Source organism: Somniosus microcephalus, chromosome 7 (genome assembly GCF_052327205.1).
Source record: "Somniosus microcephalus isolate GS21.2 chromosome 7, FLI_Smic_1.0, whole genome shotgun sequence".
Lineage (NCBI taxonomy): Eukaryota > Metazoa > Chordata > Chondrichthyes > Squaliformes > Somniosidae > Somniosus > Somniosus microcephalus.
Window position 1 is genome coordinate 2069735 of NC_140993.1, and position 27310 is coordinate 2097044.

Sequence of the window (27310 nt, forward strand, 5' to 3'; positions counted from 1 at the left end):
GTACCCAGAGTGGTTTGCGTAGTCACGGACTGTTTTACTGATACACAATATACCTGAACCCAGAGTGGTTTGTGTAGCCACGGACTGTTTTACTGATACACAATATACCTGTACCCAGAGTGGTTTGTGTAGTCACGGACACATTATTGTAAGAGCTTTTGAAAGCTACATCAATTATCGGGAAAATGCTGGAATCCATTGTTAAGGAAGTGGTATCAAGTCACTTAGAAAATCATAACATGATTAGGCAGAGTCAACATGGTTTTATGAAAAGGAAATCGTGTTTGACAAATTTATTAGAGTTTTTTGAGGATGTAACTAGCAGGGTAGTTTGAGGGGAACCAGTGGATGTAGTATATTTGGATTTCCAAAAGGCATTCGATAAGGGACCACATAAAAGGTTAGGGCTCATGGGGTTGGGGGTAATATAGTAGCATGGATAGAGGATTGGTTAACGGACTGAAAACAGAGAGCAGGGATAAACAGATCTTTTTCAGGTTGGCAGGCTGTATCTAGTGGGGTGCCACGTGGATCAGTGTTGGGGCCTCAGCTATTTACAATCTATACTAATGACCTGGATGAAGGGACCGAGTGTAATGTATCCAAGTTTGCTGATGATACAAAGCTAGGTGGGACAGTAAGCTGTGAGGAGCCTTTGGACCTTCTGACAATCACTTTAAATCTGTGTCCTCTGGTTCTCAAGCCTTCCGCCAATGGGAACAGTTTCCCTCATTCTACTCTGTTCAGACCCCCTCACGATTTTGAACACCTCCATCAAATCTCCTCTCAACTGTAATGTATATACCTTTAAGGGGGGAACTACTTTTTACAGCTCATGTATACTGTAGTACCGGCAGTGACCACACCTGTATATAGCACTGAGTAGTAATCTGTACAGTTCAGTTCCGGAGTGAGCCACGTTGAGTAAACACCTGTTGTACCGTTCTCCTGCCGTCTGTGTCTTACTACTGATGGACACAACATTGGCGACGAGGCAAATTCGATCCTACCTGCAACTCTGCATCACCTCCCAGGGATTCGTTCCTGGAGACCAGTAGATTGGAGGTCAAGGCCAGAGACACGGGCATCGACCACGGGCAACTGCCCAGTCATCCAGTAGAGACTCGAGAATTGCGGGGGAGGCTGTTGAGAGCCAGGCTTGGCTTTCAAGTCGCGGTGGTCCAGCGAAATGGGCTGGCAACAAGTAGTGCGCAGACCCTTCCCAGACAGCGGCGGGCTAGAGCCCGACCGAGCGGCACAGCAAAGGGCCAAGCAGCGTCGACGGGAGAGAGAGAGAGAGGGCAGAGCACACAGGGCGCAGCCGGTGTTCAGGGGCTGAGCAGCATCGAGGAGAGGGAGAGAGACGTGCAGAAACCCGCGAGGCGCTGCCATTGCCACAAGGACCGCCGAGAGCGGCGTTGGCAGCAGTGGGGGAGGAAGGAAAGTGCGGGAGATGCCATTTTAAACCACACCCAAAATGCCGAAGAGTGGCAGTATCACCGCATTTGACAATGAAGTCGAAGATTGGACTACATATGTCGAACGAATAGAGGTATACTGCAAGGCAAATGAGGTGTCAGATGACAAGAAAGCGCCGGTATTGTTAAATTTAATGGATGCAAAGACGTATGGCTTATTACAAAATCTAGTAACCCCAGCGAAGCCAGTGGAAAAGAGTTTTGGAGACATAGTGACGATACTACAGGAACATTTAAACCCCACACCGCTGCTGATAGCAGAAAGATTCAAGTTTCACAAACGGAACCAGCATAAGGATGAAAGCAATGCTGAATATTTAACAGAACTGCACAAACTATCGAAACACTGCCAGTTTGGAACGGGACTGGCAGATACCTTAAGGGACAAGTTTGTGTGTGGGCTTCAAAGTGAAGGAACCCAGAAACGGCTTTTATCTGAAAAGGACCTTACGCTGGACAAGGCTTTCAGCATTGCGGTATCATATGAAGCAGCAGCACGGGGCGCTGCAGAGATACAACAGAGACTGCAAGAATATGGCACAAACGAAATGTCATACAGAACAGAGAAGTGCTATCGCTGCGGCAGAACAACACACGACCACAATTATTGCTGGTTCAAAGACAAAGTGTGCAGACAGTGTGGAAAAGTAGGACACATAGCACGAGTCTGCAGGTCGGGAAAGAAAACCAGCAATAAGAAATCTCCAAAAGAAAAGTACAAGAAGGTACATAAGGTGACGGAGAATAGTTCAGACAAACAAAAGAGTGACACCGACTCCGAAAACAGAGAGCTGAGTTGTCTGAAACTACATAATGTGATCACAACGGAGGATCACCGAACCATTTGGGTCACTCTCAAGATAGCAGGAGTACAGGTAAAAATGGAATTGGACACAGGATCAGCCCTAATAGTCATAAACCGACGGGACTACGAGCGGCTATTCTCACACATACACTTGAGAGACACAAAAATTATTTTGAAGATGTACACGGGGCAAAAAGTCTACCCCAAAGGAAAAATAAGGGTGACCGTTATATATAACGGTAAGGAAACACCAAAACTAGACCTGTATGTATTGCAAGATGGAGGACCACCATTACTGGGACGTGAATGGATCCGGAAAATACAGCTGGATTGGCATTCCATACAAGCACTGACTGTGGCTGCCAAAAAGGATGATGACGTCACACCTGGGCGACTGTCAAAGATCCTAACCGACGCACAAGAAGTGTTCCAGCAAGGACTCGGAACACTAAAAGGCATGACAGCAACAATTAAAATCAAAGAATACGCAAGCCCAAAATTATTTAAGGCCAGACCGGTACCTTATGCGATCCGCCCAGCTGTCGAAGCAGAGCTGGAGAGTTTGGAACGTTCAGGAGTACTGTCCAAGGTAGACTGGAGCGAGTGGGCTACACCCATCGTCCCTGTGATGAAAAAGTCGTTGAGCAGCATGCCTGGGGAACCAAGGAAGGTTCGCATCTGTGGGGACTTTAAGGTAACAGTGAACCCAGTCCTTCACACCGTGCAATATCCACTTCCGCGGATTGAAGATATTTTCACCTCGCTATCTGGAGGGAAACGCTTCACTAAGATTGATCTGGCCCAGGCGTATCTGTAAATGGAGGTAGAAGAAGCATCAAACAAATACCTCACAATCAACACCCATAAAGGTCTCTACCAATACAACCGGCTGGTATTCGGAGTAGCATCAGCTCCGGCTATTTGGCAAAGGGCAATGGAACAAGTCCTGCAAGGGATCCCAGGGACCCAGTGTTATTTGGACAACATCCTGGTCACGGGCGAAAATGACAGTGATCACCTCGCCAACCTGGAGCAGGTGCTCACTAGATTGAAGGAATATGGGCTCTGAGCTAACCGCCCCAAATGCGAGTTTTTTAAAAAACAGATCTCGTATTGTGGCCACGTTATCGATAAAGAGGGGTTACATAAGTCCCCAGAAAAGATTGAGGCAGCAGTCAAGGCTCCAGCACCGGAAAATGTGTCACAACTGAGGTCGTTCCTCGAGCTGGTAAACTACTACCATAAGTTCTTGCCAAATTTGTCTACAATACTACACCCACTGAACACCCTACTGCAAACTGGAGTGCCATGGAAGTGGAGTGACGAATGTAAACGAGCTTTCCAGAAGAGCAAAACTCTAATCACATCGAAAGAGGTATTGGCCCATTTCAACCCAGCACTACCAATTCGGTTGGCGTGTGATGCGTCACCCTACGGCATTGGAGCGGTGCTGTCGCACAAATTCTCGGACGGCTCAGAGCGGCCAATAGCCTTTGCGTCACGATCACTAACCTCAGCCGAGCGTAACTACGCCCAGATTGACAGGGAGGCCCTCAGCCTAGTGTGGGGAGTGAAAAAGTTCAATCACTATCTGCACGGGCAGAAATTCACCTTGCTCACTGACCACCAGCCTCTTGTCTCCATTTTTAATCCGAAGAAGGGCGTTACGGTGATGACTGCGCGACGACTACAAAGATGGTCACTCTTTCTAGGGGCGCACCACTATGAGATTGAATATAAGGGCACGAAACAGCATGGAAATGCTGATGGGCTATCACGCCTGCCACTGCCTACTGCGGAGGAAGCACCAGTAGTGGATCCTGTCGAAATATTTCATTCGACTATAGTTGAATACCTACCGGTAACTAACGCTCATACAGAAAAGGAGACCCGAAATGACCCGACACTGTCTCGGGTATATGATTTGACGGTGAAGGGATGGCCAGCACATGGTGACTCACTGTTGCCAGCATTCTCGACAAGAAGAGAACAGCTGTCAGTGTGCCGGGGGACCTTGATGTGTGGATCCCGAGTGGTAATTCCACCCAAGTTAAGGGATAGAGTGCTCAATGAGCTTCATGAGGGTCATCTGGGAGGGGTAAAAATGAAAAGCCTAGCCAGGGCTTACGTGTGGTGGCCGGGAATTGATAAACAAATCGAGGACCTGACCAAGAGCTGCTCAGGATGCCAGAAAGTCCAAAATGCACCACCACATGCCCCTCTACACCCATGGGAGTGGCCCTCATCTCCATGGCAACGGGTGCATATTGATTTTGCTGGTCCATTCATGGACTCAATGTTTTTAATAGCCGTGGATGCGCACTCGAAATGGCCTGAGGTCATCAAAATGTCCTCCACCACCACGGAGAAAACTATTGTAGTCCTACGGACCATTTTTGCCAGGAACGGCTTGCCAGAACAGATTTGCTCTGATGACGGACCACAGTTTCTGTCCGAAGAATTCCGGAGGTTTATGAAGAAGAATGGGGTAAGGCATTACACATCCGCCCCGTATCATCCAGCCACAAATGGATTGGCTGAGAGGTTCGTACAAACCTTTAAGAAGGCAATAAAGGCTATGTACAATGACAACATTCCACTGCAGCATAAGGTGGACAATTTCCTGTTCGCCTACCGGAATGCGACACATGCAGTCACCAACCAGGCCCCGGCCATGATGTTCTTTAACCGAAGGTTAAGATCTCGCCTGGATTTGCTCAGACCAAACGTACGAAGAGATGTTGAGAGTAAGCAATTCCAGCACATCCATGAGAAGCCAACAAGGAGCTCCAATGTAGGGCAACCAGTCTTGGCCCGCGACTACCGAACAGAAAAATGGCAGCCAGGAACGATATGCACACAGCAGGGCCCACTAATGTACACAGTGGACGTTGGGGAGAACATCGTGAGACGCCATGCTGACCAGATCCTAGAGTCACAGGAAAAAGTCAACCCCATGCCTCGCCCATACGTACCTGGTGAGGAACCCGATGTACAGGTCGCATCTACCCCAGAAACAGTAGCATCGGAAGCTGATGACCCAACTGACGACATGGTGCCAGAATTGCCTCCGCACCAAGAGCGAGACACTCGGGAAAGGCGCTATCCAGAAAGGATCAGAAAGCCTCCCCAAAGACTGAATATATAAATGGACTATTTTCAGCTAATATTGTATGTTAAAAGTGTTAATTGTAATTAGTTTGATATTTAATTGTTAAATGAGTGTTATGGTACTGTTAATCTAAAAGGGGAGGAATTGTAATGTATATACCTTTAAGGGGGGAACTACTTTTTACAGCTCATGTGTACTGTAGTACCAGCAGTGACCACACCTGTATATAGCACTGAGTAGTAATCTGTACAGTTCAGTTCCAGAGTGAGCCACGTTGAGTAAACACCTGTTGTACCATTCTCCTGCAGTCTGTGTCTTACTACTGATGGACACAACATCAACCTTATCTGCTCTAAGGAGAACAATCCCAGCTTCTCCAGTCTCTCCACGTAACTGAAGTCCCTCATCCCTGGTACCATTCTGGTCAATATCCCATTAACCTTCTCTGCTCCAAGGAGAACAACCCCAGCTTCTGCAGTCTCTCCACATAACTGAAGTCCCTCATCCCTGGTACCATTCTGGTAAATCTTTTCTGCAGCCTCTCTAAGGCCTTCACATCCTTCCTAACGTGCGGTGCCCAGAATTGGACACAATAAGAAAGAAAGATAGACGTGTATTTATAGGAACATAAGAAATAGGAGCAGGAGTTGGCCATTCGGCCCCTCGAACCTGCTCCGCCATTCAATGAGATCATGGCTGATCTTCTGCCTCAACTCCATTCACCGGCCCTATTGCCATATCCCTTGATACCCTCACTAGTCAGAAATCTATCGACTTCTGTTTTGAATATACCCAATGACTGAGCCTCCACAGCCCTCTGGGGTGGAGAATTCCAAAGATTCACCACCCTCTGTGTGAAGAAATTTCTTTGAACCTTCGTTGCACTCCCTCTATGGCAAGTATATCCTTCCTTAGGTAAGGAGACCACAACTGTACAGAATACTCCAGGTGTGGTTGGACCAAGGCTCCATATAATTGCAGTAAGACGTCTTTACTCTTATACTCAAATCCTCTTAAATAAAGGCTTGTAAAGCTCCTGTCCCTCTGGCCCTTTGAAAGGCCCGCTGACTGTGGCCCCTCTCCCAGATTCCAGCCCCAGTCCTGTGCTGCCTGCGGCCCCTCTCCCAGATTCCAGCCCCAGCCTGTGCTGCCTGCGGCCCCTCTCCCAGATTCCAGCCCCAGCCCTGTGCTGCCTGCGGCCCCTCTCCCAGATTCCAGCCCCAGCCCTGTGCTGACTGATGCAACACCTGCCCTTTTATCTCCTCCTATCCCACTGTCGTGGGCTCCAAACACTCCTTCCGGGTGAAACAGCGATTTACTTGTACTTCTTGCAATTTAATATACTGTATTCGCTGCTCACGATGCGGTCTCCTCCACATTGGGGAGACCAAATGCAGATTGGATGACCGCTTTGTGGGACACCTCCGTTCAGTCCGCAAGCATGACCCCCAAGCTTCCGGTCGCCTGTCTTTTTACTTCCCCACTCCACTCTAACCTCTCTGTCCTCGGCCTTTTACACTGTTCCAATGAAGCTCAATGTAAGCTCAAGGAACAGCACCTCAACTTTCGATTAAGCACTTTACACGCTTCTGGACTCAACAGCGAGTTCAACAATTTCAGATCATAACCTCTGCTCCTAGTTTTTCCACATGGCAGCTGTTGATGATCATTCTGCCATTTCCCATTTACACCTATTCTAAACTCATCTTTTGTTTCTTTATTTGTCCCATTAGAATCACAGAATGGTTACAGCACAGAAGGAGGCCATTCGGCCCGTCGAGCCCGTGCTGGCTCTCTGCAAGAGCACTTCAGCGAGTCCCACTCTCCCCGCCCTTTCCCCATCGCCCTGCAAGTATTTTTCCTTCGGGTACTTATCCAATTCCCTTTTGAAACCCACGATTGAATCTGCCTCCACCACCCTTTCAGGCAGTGCATTCCAGATCCTAACCACTCGCTGCGTATAAAAGTTTTTTCTGATGTCACCTTTGGACCTTCTGCCAATCACATTAAATCTGTGTCTCTGGTTCTCGACCCTTCCGCCAATGGGAACAGTTTCTCTCTATCTGCTCTGTCCAGACCCCTCATGATTTTGAACACTTCCATCAAATCTCCTCTCAACATTCTCTGCTCTAAGGAGAACAATTCCAGCTTCTCCAGTCACTCCACATAACTGAAGTCCCTCATTCCTGGTACCATTCTGGTAAATCTTTTCTGCAGTCTCTCTAAGGCCTTCACATCCTTCCTAAAGTGTGGTGCCCAGAATTGGACACAATAAGGAAGAAAGATAGACTTGCATTTATAAGAACATAAGAAACAGGAGCAGGAGTCGGCCACTGGGCCCTTCGAGCCTGCTCCGCCATTCAATGAGATCATGGCTGATCTTCTGCCTCAACTCCATTCACTGGCCCTATCGCCATATCCCTTGATGCCCTTACTAGTCAGAAATCTATCGACTTCTGTTTTGAATATACCCAATGACTGAGCCTCCACAGCCCTCTGGGGTAGAGAATTCCAAAGATTCACCACCCTCTGTGTGAAGAAATGTCTTCTCATCTCAGTCCTGAATGGCCTACCCTTTATCCTGAGGCTGTGGCCTCTGTTTCTAGACTCCCCAGCCAAGGGAAACATTCTCCCAGCATCCACCCTATCAAGCCCTGTAATAATTGTGTATACTTCAATGAGATCCACTCTCATTTTTGTGAAATCAAGAGAATACAGGTCAAGCTCACCACCATCTTCTCAAGGGCAATTAGGGATGGGCACTAAATGCAGGCCTAGCCAGCCAACGACGCCCACATCCCATCAATGAATAAAAATTAAAAAAATCTCTTCTCATACGACAGTCTCGCCATCCCAGGAATCAATCTCGTGAACGTTTGTTGCACTCCCTCTAGGGCAAGTATATCCTTCCTTAGGTAAGGAGACCAAAATTGTACACAGTACTCCAGGTGTGGTCTCACCAAGGCCCTATAGAATTGGAGGCAGTGTTGGTGGTACCTCTCCAGTGATTTGAGGTGCACTGGAGAGGTACCACCAACGCTGCCTCCACAAGATCCTGCAAATCCATTGGCAGGATAGGTGCACCAATGTCAATGTTCTCGCTCAGGCCAACATGCCCAGCATCGAAGCTTTGACCACACTCAATCAGCTCTGATGGACGGGTCACATTGTCCGCATGACCGATATGAGACTCCCAAAACATGCGCTCTACTCGGAGCTCTGGCACGGTAAGAGAGCCCCAGGTGGGCAGAGGAAATGCTTCAAGGACACCCTCAAAGCCTCCTTGAAAAAGTGCAACATCCCCACCGATAGCTGGGAATCCCTGGCCCAAGACTGCACAAAGTGGAGAAGAAGCATCCGGGAAGGCGCCGAACACCTCGAGTCTCCGGGAGCAAGCGGAAGCCAAGCGCAAGGAGCGAACGTCAACCCAAGCACCCCACCCACCTGCCCCTTCAACCACCGTCTGCCCCACCTGTGACAGAGACTGTAGGTCCCGCATTGGACTCATCAGTCACTTGAGAACTCATTTGTAATGTGTAAGCAAGTTATCCTCGGTTCCGAGGGACTGCCTAAGAAGAAGATATAATTGGAGTAAGACTTCTTTACTCCTGTACTCAAATCCTCTTGTAATGAAGGCCAGCATACCATTTGCCTTCTTAACTGCCTTTCACGATCACAGGAAGTCGCAAAGCGCTTTACAGCCAATGAAGTACTTTTGAAGTGTAGTCACTGTTGTAATGTGGGGAACGCAGCAGCCAATTTGCGCACAGCAAGCTCCCACAAACAGCAATGTGATAATGGCCATATAATCTGTTTTTTCATCATGTTGATTGAGGGATAAATATTGGGCTCAAAACACCGGGGATAACTTCTCCAAAATAGCACCACGGGATCTTTTATGTCCACCTGAGGGGGCAGACGGGGGCCTAGGTTTAACGTCTCATCCGTAAGACAGCACCCCCAACAGTGAGGCACTCCCTCAATACTGCCCCTCCGACAGTGCAGCGCTCCCTCAGTACTGCCCCTCCGACAGGGCAGCACTCCCTCAGTACTGCCCCTCCGACAGTGCGGCGCTTCCTCAGTACTGCCCCTCCGACAGTGCGGCGCTCCCTCAGTACTGCCCCTCTGACAGTGCAGCACAATGTCAGTACTGCCCCTCCCACAGTGCGGCGCTCCCTCAGTACTGCCCCACCAACAATGCGGCGCTCCCTCAGTACTGCCTCTCCAACAGTGTGGCGCTCCCTCAGCACTGCCCCTCTGACAGTGCGGCGCTCCCTCAGCAGTGCCCCTCCGACAGTGCAGCGCTCCCTCAGTACTGCCCCTCCGACAGGGCAGCACTCCCTCAGTACTGCCCCTCCGACAGTGCGGCGCTTCCTCAGTACTGCCCCTCCGACAGTGCGGCGCTCCCTCAGTACTGCCCCTCTGACAGTGCGGCGCTCCCTCAGTACTGCCCCTCTGACAGTGCAGCACAATGTCAGTACTGCCCCTCCCACAGTGCGGCGCTCCCTCAGTACTGCCCCACCGACAATGCGGCGCTCCCTCAGTACTGCCTCTCCAACAGTGTGGCGCTCCCTCAGCACTGCCCCTTTGACAGTGCGGCGCTCCCTCAGCAGTGCCCCTCTGACAGTGCGGCGCTCCCTCAGTACTGCCCCTCTGACAGTGCGGCGCTCCCTCAGTACTGCTCCTTCGACAGTGCGGCGATCCCTCAGTACTGTTCGTCTGACAGCGCGGTGCTCCCACTGAAGCACTGTACTGGAGTGTCAGCCTCGCTTTATATGCTCAAGTCCCTGCAGCGGGATTTGAACCCACAACCTTCTGACTCTGCTATCCACTGAGCCACAGCTGACTCCAGTCTTTTACACAGTTTCATCATAACTTATTGCATTTTGCATTCTACGACTCTCCTAAAGCAAGGGAAGTTATGATGAATTGTAAAAAGTTTTTTTTTTGCAGAGTGACCAAGGCTGTGTGAAGGAAACAATTTTGCATTTGAAAGAAGCTTGTATTGTAAAGCTTGTGCCCATTTGCTAGGCCCGCTGCCTGCGGCCCCTCTCCCAGATTCCAGCCCCAGCTCTGTGCTGACTGAGCTGCTCTCACCTGGGGCAGCGCGTCACAATCGGCCCCAGCACACCTGAGCTGGAGAGGAGGCCCCGCCCCCTTGCCATGCCACCATTGGTTGGAGGACCCGCCGCAAGTCGGCTCCGCCCGCGCTCTTCCTATTGGTCAGAGCTCCCGTCAGTCACAGACCCCGCGATCACGTGCTGCGGTTCACTCCACCCCCTCGCAAAACTCACTTTCCCTCACTGATTGCGGCTCTTCACCAACACCAACTTTACAAAGAAAGCTCCGCGCGGCAGCCTGGAGCTCAGGGGCCCAGCACGCAGGCACGGGGGAGGATGATTGACAGGGGCCCAGGGTGTGTGCTGAGCATGCGCGGTGCGGGCCGGGCGCCTGTGGAGCCGGAGAGGGAGGGGCCAAGGGGCACATGCGCGGGGTCAGCCACAACTCAGCGCGGCGGCCGGAGCTGATGAGAGACACAAGAACATAAGATGTAGCAGCAGGAGTCGGTCATTTGGCCCCTTGAGCCTGCTCCGCCATTCATGGCTGATCTGATCTTGGCCTCAACTCCACTTCCCTGCCCGCTCCCCATAAACCTGGACTCCCTTATCAGTCAAAAATCTGTCTATCTCCACCTTAAACACACTCAATGACCCAGCCTCCACAGCTCTCTGGGGAAGAGAATTCCAAAGGTCAGAGGCTGGGTATTCTGTGGCAAGTGTCTCACCTCCTGTCTCCCCAAAGCCTTTCCACCATCTACAAGGCACAAGTCAGGAGTGTGATGGAACACTCTCCACTTGCCTGGATGGGAGCAGCTCCAACAACACTCAAGAAGCTCGACACCATCCAGGACAAAGCAGCCCGCTTGATTGGTACCCCATCCACCACCTTAAATCTTCACTCGCTGCACCACCAGCATACCGTGGCTGTAGTGTGTACCATCTACAAGATGCACTGCAGCAACTCACCAATACTTCTTCGGCAGCACCTCCCAAACCCGCGACCTCTACCACTTAGAAGGACAAGTGCAGCAGGTGCATGGGAACACCTCCACCTGTAAGTTCCCCTCCAAGTCACACACCATCCTGACTTGGAAATATATCGCCGATCCTTCATCGTCACTGGATCAAAATCCTGGACCTCTGTCCCTAACAGCACTGTGGGAGTACCTTCACCACACGGACTGCAGCGGTTCAAGAATGCGGCTCAGCACCACCTGCTCAAGGGCAATTAGGGATGGGCAATAAATGCTGGCCTTGCCAGCGATGCCCACATCCCATGAATGTAGAGGGAGCTGTATTCTGTATCTGTATTCTGTATCTGATCCCTGCTGTACCTGTCCTGGGAGTGTTTAATGGGACAGTGCGGAGGGAGTCTTAATCTGTATCTAACCCATGCTAATCATCCACTTAATTTTTTAAATAGAGTAATAATCTATAACAATTTAATCTCATCTTCTAACCCTTTCTAAAATTGTGCTAGTTGCCCATGCGCTGAGTGTATCCGAGCATTGCTCCAATGGACGCCGCGCGGCTCATCCCGGTGTCTGAAATCACAGGAATCAACTTTCATTGATTTTCTCCTCCTCCTATTCCTTGCTCTAAATGTATCTTTGCGGTCCTCAGCCGGACGAGACAATGGCGGTGGTAGTTACCCAGCCAGCTCCACGAGGAAGAATAGGCCCTATCAATGCTGCAGGGGCCTGGTGTGCAGGCGCGGTGTGGGAGCGGGGCGGATCCCGTGCTTGCGCAGTCAGTGCTGCTAGTTGGGTGATAGCGGCGGAAGGCGGAGAGAAGATTCCGGAGCGGGGAGGTGGAGGGGCGCAGGGGAGCAATGGAACCAGTGGGGAGACTTTATAAACACACGGTGTAGGCCTCAAACCCCTGAATAAGAACCTACGGGTCCCGCGTTTGCCCCGAGTGGGGCGGCGGCTGCGGGGCTTTCTCCCGCTGACAGGCACGGGTCAACGGCCACCATCTTGATAGGCCGAGTGTGCAGTGGGACGCATGCGTGGCCCCTTGGGCCAGGGAGCAGGAGGAGAGAATGTTGTCAATTTCTGTCCTGGACTCTCAGTGATGGCTTTTGTAAACTCCTTTCACAGGCTGTGAGAAGGGCAGGATTGACAGACGGGGAAACTCAAACCAAACTTCACATCAAGATCTCAGAAAGTCACTCCATTCATCAGGACCTTTTGAGTGTGGAAAGAGAAATGTTTGGGAGGTAAGTAGGGATGACCTAAGTTCAGAAAACCAGGATGTAGAAGCGGTTTGGGTAGAGATGAGAAATAATAAAGGCAAGAAGTCACTTGTGGGAGTGGTGTACAGGCCCCCTAACAGTAACCACACGGTTGGATGGAGTATAAAGGAAGAAATAATGGGAGCTTGTCAGAAAGGTATGGCAATAATCATGGGGGATTTTAATCTGCATATATACTGGAAAAATCAGATGGGCAAAGGTAGCCTAGATGAGGAGTTCATAGAATGTTTTTGGAGTAGTTTCTTTGAACAGCACGTTCTGGAACCAACCAGAGAGCAGGCTATACTAGACCTGGTATTGTGCAACGAGCTAGGATTAATTAATGACCTCATAGTGAAGGCGCCCCTAGGTAGCAGCGATCATAATATGATTGAATTTTACATTCAGTTTGAGAGAGAGAAGAGTGGGTCCAAGACTAGTATTTTAAACTTAAATAAGGGCAATTATGAGGGCATGAAAGCAGAGCGAGCTAAAGTGAACTGGCAAATTAGGTTAAGGGATAGGTCAATAGAGTTGCAGTGGCAGACATTTCAGGGGATATTTCAAAACAAACAATATATACATTGAAACGACATAGAAAAATTCCAAGTGGAGGACCCACCATCCGTGGTTAACGAAAAAAGATAAAGATAGTATTAAACTTAAAGAAAAAGCATATAATTGTCCAAAGATGGGTGGCAGGTCAGAAGATTGGACAGAATATAAAAAACAGCAAAGAATGACTAAAGGATTAATAAGGAGAGAAACATTAGAGCACGAGAGATAGCTAGCTAGAAATATAAAAACATATAGTAAGAGTTTCTACAGATATTTTAAAAAAGAATTAACAAAGTGAGCATTGGTCCTATAGAAAGTGAGTCTGGGAAATTAATAATGGAAAATAAGGAGATGGCAGTTGAATTGAACAGGTATTTTGCATCGGTCTTCACTATAGAGGATTCAAGTAACATCCCAGAAATAGCTGTAAATCGGAAAATGGAAGGGTGGGAGGAACTCAAGAAAATTATAATCATCAGGGAAGTGGTACTGAACAAATTGTTGGAGCTGCGGGCTGACAAGTCCCCGGGTCCTCATGGACTTCATCCTAGGGTCTTAAAAGAAGTGGCTAGTGAGATAGTTGATGTGCTGGTTTTAATTTTCCAAAATTCCCTAGATTCGGGGAAGGTTCCATTAGATTGGAAAATAGTGAATGTAACTCATTTATTCAAAAAGGGAGGGAAACAGAAAGCAGGAAACTACAGGCCAGTTAGCTTAACATCTGTCATCGGGAAGATGTTAGAAGTTATTATTAAAGACGTTATAGCAGGGCACCTGGAAAAGTTCAAGGTAATTAGGCAGAGTCAACATGGTTTTGTGAAAGGGAAATCATGTTTAATCAATTTATTGGAGTTCTTTGAGGAAGTAACATGTGCTGTGGATAAAGGGGAACTGGTGGATGTACTGTACTTAGATTTCCAGGATTTGGGGAACGTTACTTAAAGGGTTGATGGGGAATGTTACTTAAAGGGTTGATGGTGGATAGGCAATGGCAAACATTTAAAGATCGCATGGATGAACTACAGAATTTGTTCATTCCTGTTTGGCATAAAAATAAAACAAAAAGGTGACTCAACAGTGGCTAACAAGAGAAATTAGGGATAGCATAAGATCCAAGGAGAGGACATATAAATTGGCCAGAAAAAGCAGCAAAACTGAGGATTGGGATTAGTTTAGGATTCAGCAAAGGAGGACAAAGGGATTAATTAAGATAGGGGAAAAAAAGTATGAGAGTAAGCTTTCAGGGAACATAAAAACTGAATGTAAAAGCTTCTATAGATATGTGAAGAGAAAAAGATTGGTGAAGTCAAGTGAAGGTCCCTTGCAGTCAGAATCAGGGGAATTTATAATGGGGAACAAAGAAATGGCAGACCAATTAAATACATACTTTGGTCTGTCTTCAAAAAGGAGGACACAAATAACCTTCCAGTGATGTCGGGGAACATAGGGTCTAATGAGAGGGAGGAACTGAATGAAATCAGTATTTTTAGGGAAATGGTGTTAGGGAAATTGACAGGGTTGAAGGCCGATAAATCCCCAGGGCCTGATAATCTACACTTAAGGAAGTGTCCCTGGAAATAGTAGATGCATTGCTGGTCATCTTCCAAAATTCTATAGATTCTGGAACAGTTCCCATGGATTGGAGGGTAGCTAATGTTACCCCATGATTCAAAAAAGGTGGTAGAGAGAAAACAGGGAATTATAAACCGGTAAGCCTGACATCGGTAGTGGGGAAAATGCTAGAGTCCATTATAAAAGATGTAATAGCAGAGCACTTGGCAAACAGTGACAGGATCTGACAAAGTCAACATGGATTTACAAAAGGTAAATCATGCTTGACTAATCTACTGGAATTTTTTGAGGATGTAACTGGTAGAATAGATAAGGGAGAACCAGTGGATGTGGTGTATTTGAAGTTTCAGAAGGCTTTCGATAAGGTCCCACGTAAGAGATTGGCGTGCAAAGTTAAAGCACATGGGAGTGGGGGTAAGGTACTGACTTGGATAGAGAACTGGTTGGAAGACAGGAAGCAAAGAGTTGGAATAAATGGTTCTTTTTACGAGTGGCAGGCAGTGACTAGTGGGGTACCGCAGGGATAGGTGCTAGGACCCCTGCTATTCACAATATATATTAATGATCTGGGCGAGGGAACTAGATGTAATATCTCCAAGTTTGCAGGCGACACAAAGCTGGGTGGGCGTGTGTGCTGTGAGGAGGATGCAAATAAACTCCAGTATGATTTGGACAGGTTGGGTGATTGGGCAGATGCATGGCAGATGCAGTATAATGTGGCTAAATGCAAGGTTATCCACTTTGGTGGCAAAAATAGGAAGACAGATTATTATCTGAACGGCAATAGATTGGGAGAAGGGGAAGTGCAACGAGACCTGCGTGTCCTTGTGCAACAGTCACTAAAGGTAAGCATGCAGGTGCAGCAGATGGTTAAGAAGGCAAATGGTATGTTTGCCTTCGTAGCGAGAGGATTCAAGTACAGGAGCAATGATGTCTTGCTGCAGTTGTACAGGGCCTTGGTGAGACCACACCTTGAGTATTGTGTGCAGTTTTGGTCGCCTTATCTGAGGAAGGATGTTCTTGCCATGGAGGGAGTGCAGCGAAGATTCACCAGACTGATACCTAGGATGGCAGGAATGATGTACGAGGAGAGATTGGGTCGATTGGGCTTATACTCGCTGGAGTTTAGAAGAATGAGAGGGGATCTCATTGAAACTTATAAAATTCTAACAGGACGAGACAGACTAGATGCAGGAAGGATGTTCCCGATGGTGGGGGAGTCCAGAACCAGGGGTCACAGTCTAAGGATAAAGAATAAGCCATTTAGGACTGAGATGAGGAGGAATTTCTTCACCCAGAGAGTGGTGAACCTGTGGAATTCTCTACCACACAAGGCAGTTGAGGCCAATTCATTAAATATGTTCAAGAAGGAGTTAGATATATTTCTTAAGGCTAAAGGGATCAAGGGGTATGGGGAGAAAGCAGGGACCAGGTACTGAATTTAGATGATCAGCCATGATCTCTTTGAATGGCGGAGCAGGCTCGAGGGGCCGAATGGCCTACTCCTGCTCCTATCTTATATGTTTCTATGAAACACTGCCTCTTGTGGAGACAGTGGATACGGGATTGTATTTGGACATCCTGTACAGTGGGAGTGCTGAAACACTGCCCCTTGTGGAGACAGTGGATACGGGATTGTATTTGGACATCCTGTACAGTGGGAGTACTGAAACACTGCCCCTTGTGGAGACAGTGGATACGGGATTGTATTTGGACATCCTGTACAGTGGGAGTGCTGAAACACTGCCCCTTGTGGAGACAGTGGATACGGGATTGTATTTGGACATCCTGTACAGTGGGAGTACTGAAACACTGCCCCTTGTGGAGACAGTGGTTACGGGATTGTATTTGGACATCCTGTACAGTGGGAGTACTGAAACACTGCCTCTTGTGGAGACAGTGGATACGGGATTGTATTTGGACATCCTGTACAGTGGGAGTACTGAAACACTACCTCTTGTGGAGACAGTGGATATGGGATTGTATTTGGACATCCTGTACAGTGGGAGTACTGAAGAAAGTCTACAAGACTAGGCTCCGGTATTCTACCCTTAACGACCCGGCTATCCGACTTTTACATGGACGAGGGTTTAATGCAGGAACCGCGGCAGCTAATCTGCGCACAGCAAGCTCCCACTAATAGCAATGCGATAATCACCAGATAATCTGTATAGCTGATGTTGGTTGAGGGATAAACATTGGCCCCAGGACATGGGGGAGAACTCCCCCCTCCACTTTCTTTTTATTTTTTACTGCCATTCCAGTTTCACCTCCTCTGTTGTGAAGGGCAGGTATGCACTGGGATACAGCTCCACAATCATAGCAAGATTAGGGCTCATGGGGTTGGGGGTAATATAGTAGCATGGATAGAGGATTGGTTAACGGACAGAAAACAGAGAGTAGGGATAAACGGATCTCTTTCAGGTTGGCAGGCTGTAACTAGTGGGGTGCCGCAAGGATCAGTGTTGGGGCCTCAGCTATTTACAATCTATATTAATTATCTAGATGAAGGGACCGAGTGTAATATATCCATGTTTGCTGATGATACAATGCTAGGTGGGACAGTAAGCTGTGAGGAGAACACAAAGAGTCTGCACAGGTATATAGATAGACTGAGTGAGTGGGCAGTAAGGTGGCAGATGGAGTATAATGTAGGGAAATGTGAGGTTATTCACTTTGGTAGGAAGAATAGAAAAACAGAATATTTTTTAAATGGTGAGAAACTTTCAAATGTTGGTGTTCAGAGAGATTTGGGTGTCCTCGTGCAAGAAACACAGAAAGCTAGCATGCAGGTACAGCAAGCAATAAAGAAGGCAAGTGGCATGTTGGCCTTTATTGCAAGGGGGTTGGAGTATAAGAGTAAGGAAGTCTTGCTCCAATTGTACAGGGCCTTGGTGAGACCACACCTGGAGTACTGTGCACAGTTTTGGTCTCCTTATCTAAGGAAGGATATACTTGCCTTGGAGGCGGTGCAACAAAGGTTCACTAGATTGATTCCTGGGGTGAGAGGGCTGTCCTATGATGAGAGATTGCGTAGAATGGGCCGATACTCTCTGGAGTTTAGAAGAATGAGAGGTGGTCTCATTGAAACATACAAGATTCTGAAGGGGATTCACAGGGTATATGCTGAGATGTTGTTTCCCCCTGGCTGGAGAGTCTAGAACCAGGGGTCACAGTCTCAGGATAAGGGGTCGGCCATTTTGGCCTGAGATGAGGAGGAATTTCTTCTCTCAGAGGGTTGTGAATCTTTGGAATTATCTGCCCCAGAGGGCTGTGAATGCTGAGTCTTTGAGTATATTCAAGGCTGAGATCGATAGATTTTTGGACTCCTGGGGAATCGGCGGGAGGCGCGAGCTGGAAGCTTGAAAAAGCTTTAGAGACCAGGTAAGGCCTCAGACCGCGGGTGTCGGCGGGAGGCGCGAGCGGGAATCTTGAAAAAGCTTCAGAGACCCAGGTAAGGCCTCAGACCGTGGGTGTCGGCGGGAGGCGCGAGCGGGAAGCTTAAAAAGGCTTCAGAGACCCAGGTGCGGCATCGGCAGCAGGTGGAGGCGGAGCAGCGCGGCAGAGCGACTACAAGAGGCCCCAGAGGCTCAGGTAGACCTCAGTGCGGCATCGGCAGCGGGTGGAGGCGGAGCAGCGCGGCAGAGCGACTACAAGAGGCCCCAGAGGCTCAGGTAGGCCTCCGTGTGGCATCGGCAGCGGGTGGAGGCGGAGCAGCACAGCAGAGCGACTACAAGAGGCCCCAGAGACTCAGGTAGGCCTCAGTGCGGCATCGGCAGTGGGTGGAGGCGGAGCAGCACGGCAGAGTGACTACAAGAGGCCCCAGAGGCTCAGGTAGGCCTCAGTGCGGCATCGGCAGCGGGTGGAGGTGGAGCAGTGCAGCAGAGCGACTACAAGAGGCCCCAGAGGCTCAGGTAGGCCTCACCAATCTCCAATCTCAGGCAAGGAGAGAGGTAAAAAGTATTCAAGCTGTGACGTCACCACAAAACAGGTAGGTGATTGGTTGGAGTATTTCTCTCATTTTAAAACTTTAAGTCTGTGGTTTATAGTTCTTAAGGTTGCTGTGGTGTACCAAGGCCTTTCTGGTGCAGAGTGACTGTTGGTAAACCATTTAACTGGTGTAACTAGAGGGATTGATTTAATTTAAATCCAATTAATTAAAGGGGATACTAGCATCTAAAATCGGGCAGAGGGTGTCCATAACTAACAATAAAAAATTTAATTAATTAAATAGAATGGAGCAGGTGAAGTGTTACTGTTGCGAGATGTGGGAGCCGGTGAACCCCATTGAGGCTCACGGTGATTACGTCTGTGACAAGTGTCTGCTGCTACAGGAACTCCAGCTCCGTGTTGATGAGCTGGAGTCTGAGCTTCAGACACTGCGACACATCAGGGAGGGGGAGAAGTACCTGGACTCTGTGTATCAGGAGGTGGTCACACCTATGAAGTTAAGTAATTCAGATGTAGCCCATGGTCAGGGACAGGACGGTGTGACTACGAGTGAGGCAGGTATGGGGATCCAGGAGGTAGAGCTGGAGGAGCCGCAGCCCTTGCTCTTGACCAACAGGTTCGAGGTTCTTACTCCCTGTGGGGACAGGAGCAGGGACTGCAGGGAGGATGAGCAACCTGGCCACAGCACCATGGAATGGGGGGCCATTCAAGAGGAGGGAGTAAATAGAAATGTTGTAGTGGTAGGGGATAGTATTATTAGGGGGATAGATAGAGTTCTCTGCAGCCGAGAGCGAGAGTCCCGAAGGCTGTGTTGCCTACCCGGTGCCAGGGTTAAGGACATCTCCTCTGGGCTGGAAAGAAACTTGCAGTGGGAGGGGGTGGATCCAGTTGTCGTGGTCCATGTTGGTACAAATGACGTAGATAGGACTAGGAAGCCGGTTCTGTTAAAGGAGTATGAGCAGCTAGGAGTCAAATTAAAAAACAGAACCTCAAGGGTAATAATCTCTGGATTATTACCTGAGCCACGAGCGAATTTGGCTAGGACAAATAAAATTAGAGAGTTAAATGCGTGGCTCAAAGACTGGTGTGGGAGAAATAGGTTTTGCTTCCTGGGACACTGGCACCAGTACTGGGGCAGGAGGGAGCTGTTCCATTGGGACGGGCTTCACTTGGCCAGTGCTGGGACTAGAGTCCTGGCGGATCATATAACTAGGGCTGTAGAGAGGGCTTTAAACTAACTAGTCGGGGGGAGGTTCCGAGAGAGCAAATAATAAAAATGACAACAGAGAAGGTCATAGACTTAGGTAGCAGTGGGGAAATTAAAAACCAGAGTGTGTCAGGAAGGGGCAGAAGGTACGGAGTGAAAGGTAAAGTAATAAAAAGGGCAAAAGCAGGAACTAAGTGTCACAAAACATATTTGAAAGTTCTCTATCTGAATGCACATAGCATTCGTAACAAAATAGATGAGTTAATGGCACAAATAACTACATATGGGTATGATCTTGTGGCCATTACAGAAACATGGCTGCAGGGTGACAATGCCTGGGAATTAAACATACCAGGTTATTTAACGATCAGGAAGGACAGGCAGGAAGGAAGGGGAGGTGGGGTGGCTATGTTAATAAAGGAAGGAATCACTGTAATACAGAGAAATGATATTGGGTCAAAAGATCAGGACAATGAAACAGTTTGGGTGGAGATAAGGAATAATAAGGGGAAAAAAACACTAGTGGACGTAGTTTATAGGCCTCCGAACAGTTGCAAATCTGTTGGACGGAGTATCACCAGGAAATAATTGAGGCTTGTAATAAGGGAACATCTATAATTATGGGGGATTTTAACTATCATATTAATTGGACAAATCAAATTGGGCAGGGCTGCCTTGAGGATGAGTTCATTGAGTGTATTAGGGATGGGTTTCTTGAGCAGTATGTAACTGAACCGACCAGGGGGCAAGCAACCTTAGATCTGGTCCTGTGTAACGAGACAGGATTAATTAAAAATGTCCTTGTAAAGAATCCCCTTGGAATGAGTGACCATAACATGGTCAATTAGAGAGTGAGAAGGTTGGATCTCAAACAAGTGTGCTAAGCTTGAATAAAGGAGACTATGAAGGTATGAGAGCGGAATTGAGTAGAGTGGATTGGGAAAATAGATTAAAGTGTAAGACGATACATGATCAGTGGTGTACATTTAAGGAGTTATTTTACAAATTCCAAAAAAAATATATTCCACTGAGAAGAAAAGGGTGTAAAAGAAAAGACAGCCATCCGTGGCAAAGTAAAGAAATTAAGGATAGTATTCGACTAAAAACAAGGGCATATAAGGTAGCCAAATCTAGTGGGAGGATAGAGGATTGGGAAAACTTTAAAAGACAGCAAAAAGTAACAAAAAGATTGATTAAGAAAGGGAAGATAGATTATGAAAGTAAATTAGCAAAAAACATAAAAACAGATAGTAAGAGTTTTTATAGTTATATAAAAAGAAAAAGGGTGGCTAAAGTAAATGTTGGTCCCTTAGAGGATGAGACCGGGAAATTAATGGTGGGAAATATGGAGATGGCAAAAACACTGAATGAATATTTTGTATCAGTCTTTACAGTAGAAGACACTAAGAATATCCCAACACTGGACAAACAGGGGGCTATAGGGGGGGAGGAGCTAAACATGATCAAAATCACTAAGGAAGTGGTACTCGGTAAAATAATGGGACTCAAGGCCGATAAATCACCTGGACCTGATTGTAAAGTCTGTGGGTTGTTTAGTTAATTAATACACAGACTCCAAGAGTAACTTAAAACAGGACTTTACTATTCGAAGGTCAGGGCGAATCTGCCCAATAACTCCTGGCACAACACTTGTATACTGGTGTGGTCACCGTCGGTATTACCGTATACAGAAGCCAAACAAAGTAGTGCCACACCTAAAATAGTTCTCTTAAAGGTGAACGGTTACATACAATAGTTCTCTTAAAGGTAGACGGGTACATACACTACAATCCTCCCTTTTTAGCTTACAACATACTTATTCCCCATTAAACATAACATATGATCAACATCATGTAAAACAATTCACAGATATAGTCTCTGCGGGAAACAGTTCACAGATTCAGTCTCTGCGGGAACAGTTCACAGATTCAGTCTCTGGTCTTGACTCGGTCCGAACAACATCTCTGTGGTGTAGCCAGTTCACATTTCTAGCGTGACTCATCCAATAGTCTTTCCCTTGGCTTAACAGCTTGAACTTCCGTCCTACTGAACCAGCAGTGCTGACTTTTACAAACAGCTGGACTGCCTTGGTAATTTTTCCTACTTTCCAACTGATTTGGCCCCCTTCGTGGGGCCCACGTGCATGATCTGATAGAAGTGATAATGATTTAGATGGTTATCGTCTTCTGCATCGTCTTTTTCTTTTCTGCTTCTTGGAGACTCTCGGGGCTCCCTTATCCGCTGCCAGCTGTAGCGCCACCATCTCCCTATGTTCCTTAGACTTTAAGTGCTTCATCCTGATTTCTGCACTTTGGGAGTTTTCATCACAAGCTGGGCAGACCAAGTCATCGTAATATTCCGTGTCACTCAACAGGTCATGGTAATATTCGGTGTCGTCCTGAGCTAGTCTAGCGAGAGGGCCTGCTACTTCTTCCGTACCCAACTGGACGTTAGCTGACTGTTGTTCCCTCCCTAGACATCTTTCCTGAAGAGACGTCTTCATGCGTTCATATTCATCCCGCTCTTCCTGGGTTTCCTGCAAATCCTTCACTAATGACCTCGTTTGTGATTTCAAGACTTCCCCTTCCCTTGGGGATTGATTGATCAGGCTATTCAATCCTTCTACTGGAGCAGCTGTTTCAACATTCTGCTGTTCACATTGACGTGATTCAGCGTACTTTTGGCATCCCTGTAAAATCTGTGTTGCAACCTCAGCTATTTCCATAACTTTTGAGAGCTCCGAACTCCTTCCCTTTGAAGATTGAAGCTCGTGTTCAGATTGTTCCCATTGTAGAGTCTTGTCCTTCAGCATATGAAGGAGTTGGCTGACCGTTAACTCTTCCACGGGAACACTGTGGGTCAGAGTCTTCTCCATTTCATCCACCTTTTCCTCCAATGCTATCACCTTCTTTTCCTCTTGTACTTTGGCTTCCAGCGCTCGGAGAAGTTGCGCCTTGATGCTCTCTAGCTCATGTTCAGAGGCCATTCTTACAGTCTCTGTGTTTCTTACAGTTCCCTTTTCTTCCACTGAACGGATTCCCAGTTGAATCTGTTCTTCAAGTTGTTGAATCTCGGTCATTGCCGCCCCATATTTGTCTTGGGTTTCCTTTAATATTTTTATGAGCTCTTGTACATCTTGTCTTTCATGTTCTGCCATGTCTTTCACCTCTAATTTCTCATCTATGGATGGAAATTCTACCGATGAGTCTGTCTTGGCCTTGAGCTCATCAAGAATTTCCTGCAGCCTTTGGACTTCTTGTTCATGTTCAACCTTCAGTTGCTCATATGCTTCCACTGAAACTAGCTTTTCGGAGGTTGCCGAGTTAACCCCTTCCAGAATTGTAGCCTGGGCCTGTTCATACTGTTCTTTCAACTTCTCACACTCTGCTTGTAAGGAGTCGTAGAGAAGAACTGGAATAAAATCCTGGCTTCCTGAAGATTCCTCTTCATTTGCTTCTTCCTGCAAATATTGTAACTCCTGAACAGCATAAGGGAGATGTGATCGGTAATTGGTCACGATGGCTCTATGGTCGCTCTCTGCTTGAGCTAGCTGCTTCTGTTATCTTTCCAGATTCTCCCATTCGGTGTCATAGAACTTTTTCATTGTTTTCATCTCTTGTACGAGACGGTAACTCAATTGTTCTAATTGTTGTCGTAATTTGAAATAAGTTTGAGTCCGAGCTCGGTGTTCTTCCATCATGGATATGTCCGTAACTTGAACAGGCTCAGAATTTTCTGTCAAACTAGGTTGTCGTTGTTCGGTGGAGTTCTGTTCTGAAACTTTGTTCTTCTCTGGAGCATAAGCCTTTATGCATGCCTTTGTTTTTCCAACCTTCGTCGGCAAGTCCATTTCAGCCTTGTCTTTCATATTTGGGTTGGTCGTATCGTCATCCGTTTCAGAATCTGAGCTGATTGTCTGCACCGAGTCCTCACTCGTTATGGCTTTTAGATAGTGCCATTCCATGTCTATTTTCTTGATCCACTCCCATCCTAGAAGTGGTGGTCCTCCCTCATGTAGTACGTATAAGTTCATTCTTGGGTGTTCTTTACCCCTATCTCTCACTTTGACTCTTATCTTTCCCATGGGGTATACTTTATGCCCCGTGTATGTCTGCAATACGAACTTGGTATCTCTTAAGGGTATATGTGAGAATAGCCGGTGGTAATCCCTTCGATTTATGACTGATAGAGCTGATCCAGTGTCCAACTCCATTTTCACTTGGATTCCAGCTATTTTTAGCATGACCCAGATAGTTTGTAGGTCAGCTTCCTTACTCACATTGTGAATTCTCAGACTACCCAGCTCCTGGCCGTTTGGGTCTGAGTCTGAATTCTGTTCATCTGAACTCTTCTCAGCCACCTTGTGTACCTTGTTGTACTTTTCCTGTGATGGCTTCCTTTGGTTGTTGGTCCTTTGGTTGTTGGTCTTCTTCCCTGACCGGCATACCTTAGCTATGTGACCCAGTTTGCCACATTTCCTACATTCCTGGTTCTTAAACCAGCATTGGTTCTGGTCGTGTGTTGTCTTCCCACAACGATAGCATTTTGTTGTTGTCGAGGTAATTTGATCCACACTTAGTGCTGCTGTCTTTAGCTGCATTTCCGCAGTTCCCTTCGCTGCGGCTTCGTGCGATGCTGCAATAAGGACAGCCCTGTCAAGTGTAAGGTCGTTCTCTTCGAGTAGTCGCTTTTGCGTTCCTTCCTTTGCCAACCCACACACGAACTTGTCTCGCAATGCCTCTGTCAGATTCCCTCCAAACTGGCAGTATTTCGCTAGTCTACGCAGTTCGACCAAGTATTCTGCGTTGCTTTCGTCTTTCCGTTGCGTTCTCGCATAGAATTTGAATCGTTCCGCCAACATCAACGGTGTGGGGTTCAAGTGATCCTTCAGAACAGCCACAATATCATCGAAAGTCTGATCCGCCGGTTTAGCTGGTGATAGTAGATGCTTCAAGAGCCCGTATGTCTTCGCGCCCATCGAGTTTAGCAAGGTTATAGCTTTGTCATCTTCTTCTATTTTATTGGCCTCACAATAGATCTCGATGCGTTCCACGTACGTGGCCCAGTCTTCTACCTCAGCATTAAAATCGTTGATGTTACCACGCTTAGGCATTTTCCTTTTTTTTTCCTAAGATGGCGGTTTTCCCGCGAAAATGGCGGTTTCCCGCGCTTATCTTCTCTCCCCGCCCACTTCAATGGCGGTTTCCCGCTTCTGTCTTCTTCCCCGCCTAATGGCGGCTTCCCGCGTTTCTTCCCTAGTGGGAGGGGTACACTTTCCCCCACAGGCGATGGCCGCTGGCTTTCAGATTCACAGCCTGCGTGTCGGCTTCAGTGCTTTCCCTTTTCTCGGCAAGGCAACCGGCGCTGGGTACACCCCGTTGACGGCGAACAGGTTCAGCCGCTGGGCTGGCTCTCGCTCAGTTCCCCTTGCTCGGGCTCGGTCTCTCTCCCGCTCTCTCGGCTCTACCGGCGCTGGGTACACCCCGTTGACGGAGAACAGTTTCAGCCGCTGGACTGGCTCTCGCGCAGTCTCCCTTGGTCGGCTCTTCCTCTCCCGCTCGCTCGGCTCCCAAACGCCTCTCCCAGCCGTCTCGCAGTCCAGTGCTTCCCTCCCCGGCTGCGGCTGAGTTTTTATATCTTCCCACGCCTACGCTCCCGGTCGCAGCGCTTCGTGGCTTCGGTCGCTGCCCGGCCTTTTTCGCCGGTCGCGGTCTAGCTGTCTCACGACGCCGTTGAGTCCCCAGCCTGTCTGTACTGCGGCTTCCTTGCTCCACGCTGCCCCAGTCTCAGCGCCTCTGGGCCCGACTTCTGTCCGGCTCCTTTCCCCCTCGACCGTGGTCGAGCGCACCGCCCTTATCCTCCGGTTATTCTTCTTACTTTTCCCTTACTCACAGTCACCGTGGCCGCCTTGCTTCTTGTGCTGATCGGCTCACTCCTCACCATGGCAGAAGGGACAGTCAGTGCCTGTTGCTGATGGAAGTCTTTGTCTCTGAATTCTTCCTCCTTTCCAGCTCTGCAGACTCGAGTTTTCTCCCAGCAGAATGACGAGGGCGGTTGCCTCTTCTCGACGCTCGTTAACTGCTTCGGAATTATTGTTGCCACAGGGTACGATCGGACTCGTCGCCACTGTAAAGTCTGTGGGTTGTTTAGTTAATTAATACACAGACTCCAAGAGTAACTTAAAACAGGACTTTACTATTCGAAGGTCAGGGCGAATCTGCCCAATAACTCCTGGCACAACACTTATATACTGGTGTGGTCACCGTCGGTATTACCATATACAGAAGCCAAACAAAGTCGTGCCACACCTAAAATAGTTCTCTTAAAGGTGAACGGTTACATACAATAGTTCTCTTAAACGTAGACGGGTACATACACTACACTGATGGCTTACATCCTAGGGTCTTGAGGGAAGTGGCGGTAGGGATTGTGGATGCATTGGTAATAATTTTCCAAAACTCCCTGGAATCAGCAAAGGTCCCAGCAGACTGGAAAACTGCTAATGTAATGCCCTTATTTAAAAAGGGCAGTAGACAGAAGGCTGGAAACTATAGACCGGTTAGCCTAACATCTGTGGTAGGTAAAATATTGGAGTCCATTATTAAGGAGACAGTAACAGGACATTTGGATAATCATAATTTAATAGGACAAAGTCAGCATGGTTTTATGAAGTGGAAGTCATGTTTGACAAATTTGCTGGAGTTCTTTGAGGAAGTAACATATAGGGTGGATAAAGGGGAACCAGTGGACGTAGTGTATTTAGACTTCCAAAAGGCATTTGACAAGGTGCCACACAAAAGATTATTGCTTAAGATAAAAAATCACGGGATTGGGGGTAATATTCTGGCATGGATAGAGGCTTGGCTATCTAACAGAAAGCAGAGAGTTGGGATAAATGGTTCATTCTCGGACTGGCAATCAGTAACTAGTGGTGTTCCACAGGGGTCAGTGCTGGGTCCCCAACTCTTTACAATCTATATTAACGATTTGGAGGAGGGGACCGAGTGTAACATATCAAAGTTTGCAGATGATACTAAGATGGGAGGGAAAGTAGTGAGTGAGGAGGACATAAAAAACCTGCAAGGGGACATAGACAGGCTAAGTAAGTGGGCAGAGATTTGGCAGATGGAATACAATACTGGAAAGTGTGAGGTTATGCACTTTGGCAGGGAAAATCGTAGAGCAAGTTATTATCTTAATGGCAAGAAACTGGAAAGTACTGAAGTACAAAGGGATCTGGGGGTCCTGGTGCACGAAACTGAAAAGGTTAGTATGCAGGTGCAGCAAGTGATTAAGAAGGCCAATGGAATGTCGGCTTTCATTGCTAGGGGATA

The 27310-nt window shown here is 47.8% G+C and overlaps 1 protein-coding gene across 1 annotated transcript in view; it reads left to right on the forward strand.

Annotated features, from left to right (window-relative positions):
- Positions 1 to 27310, forward strand: part of LOC147114454 (uncharacterized) — a 240950-nt gene that overhangs the window by 155198 nt on the left and 58442 nt on the right. The gene's annotated exons all lie outside the window — the stretch shown is intronic.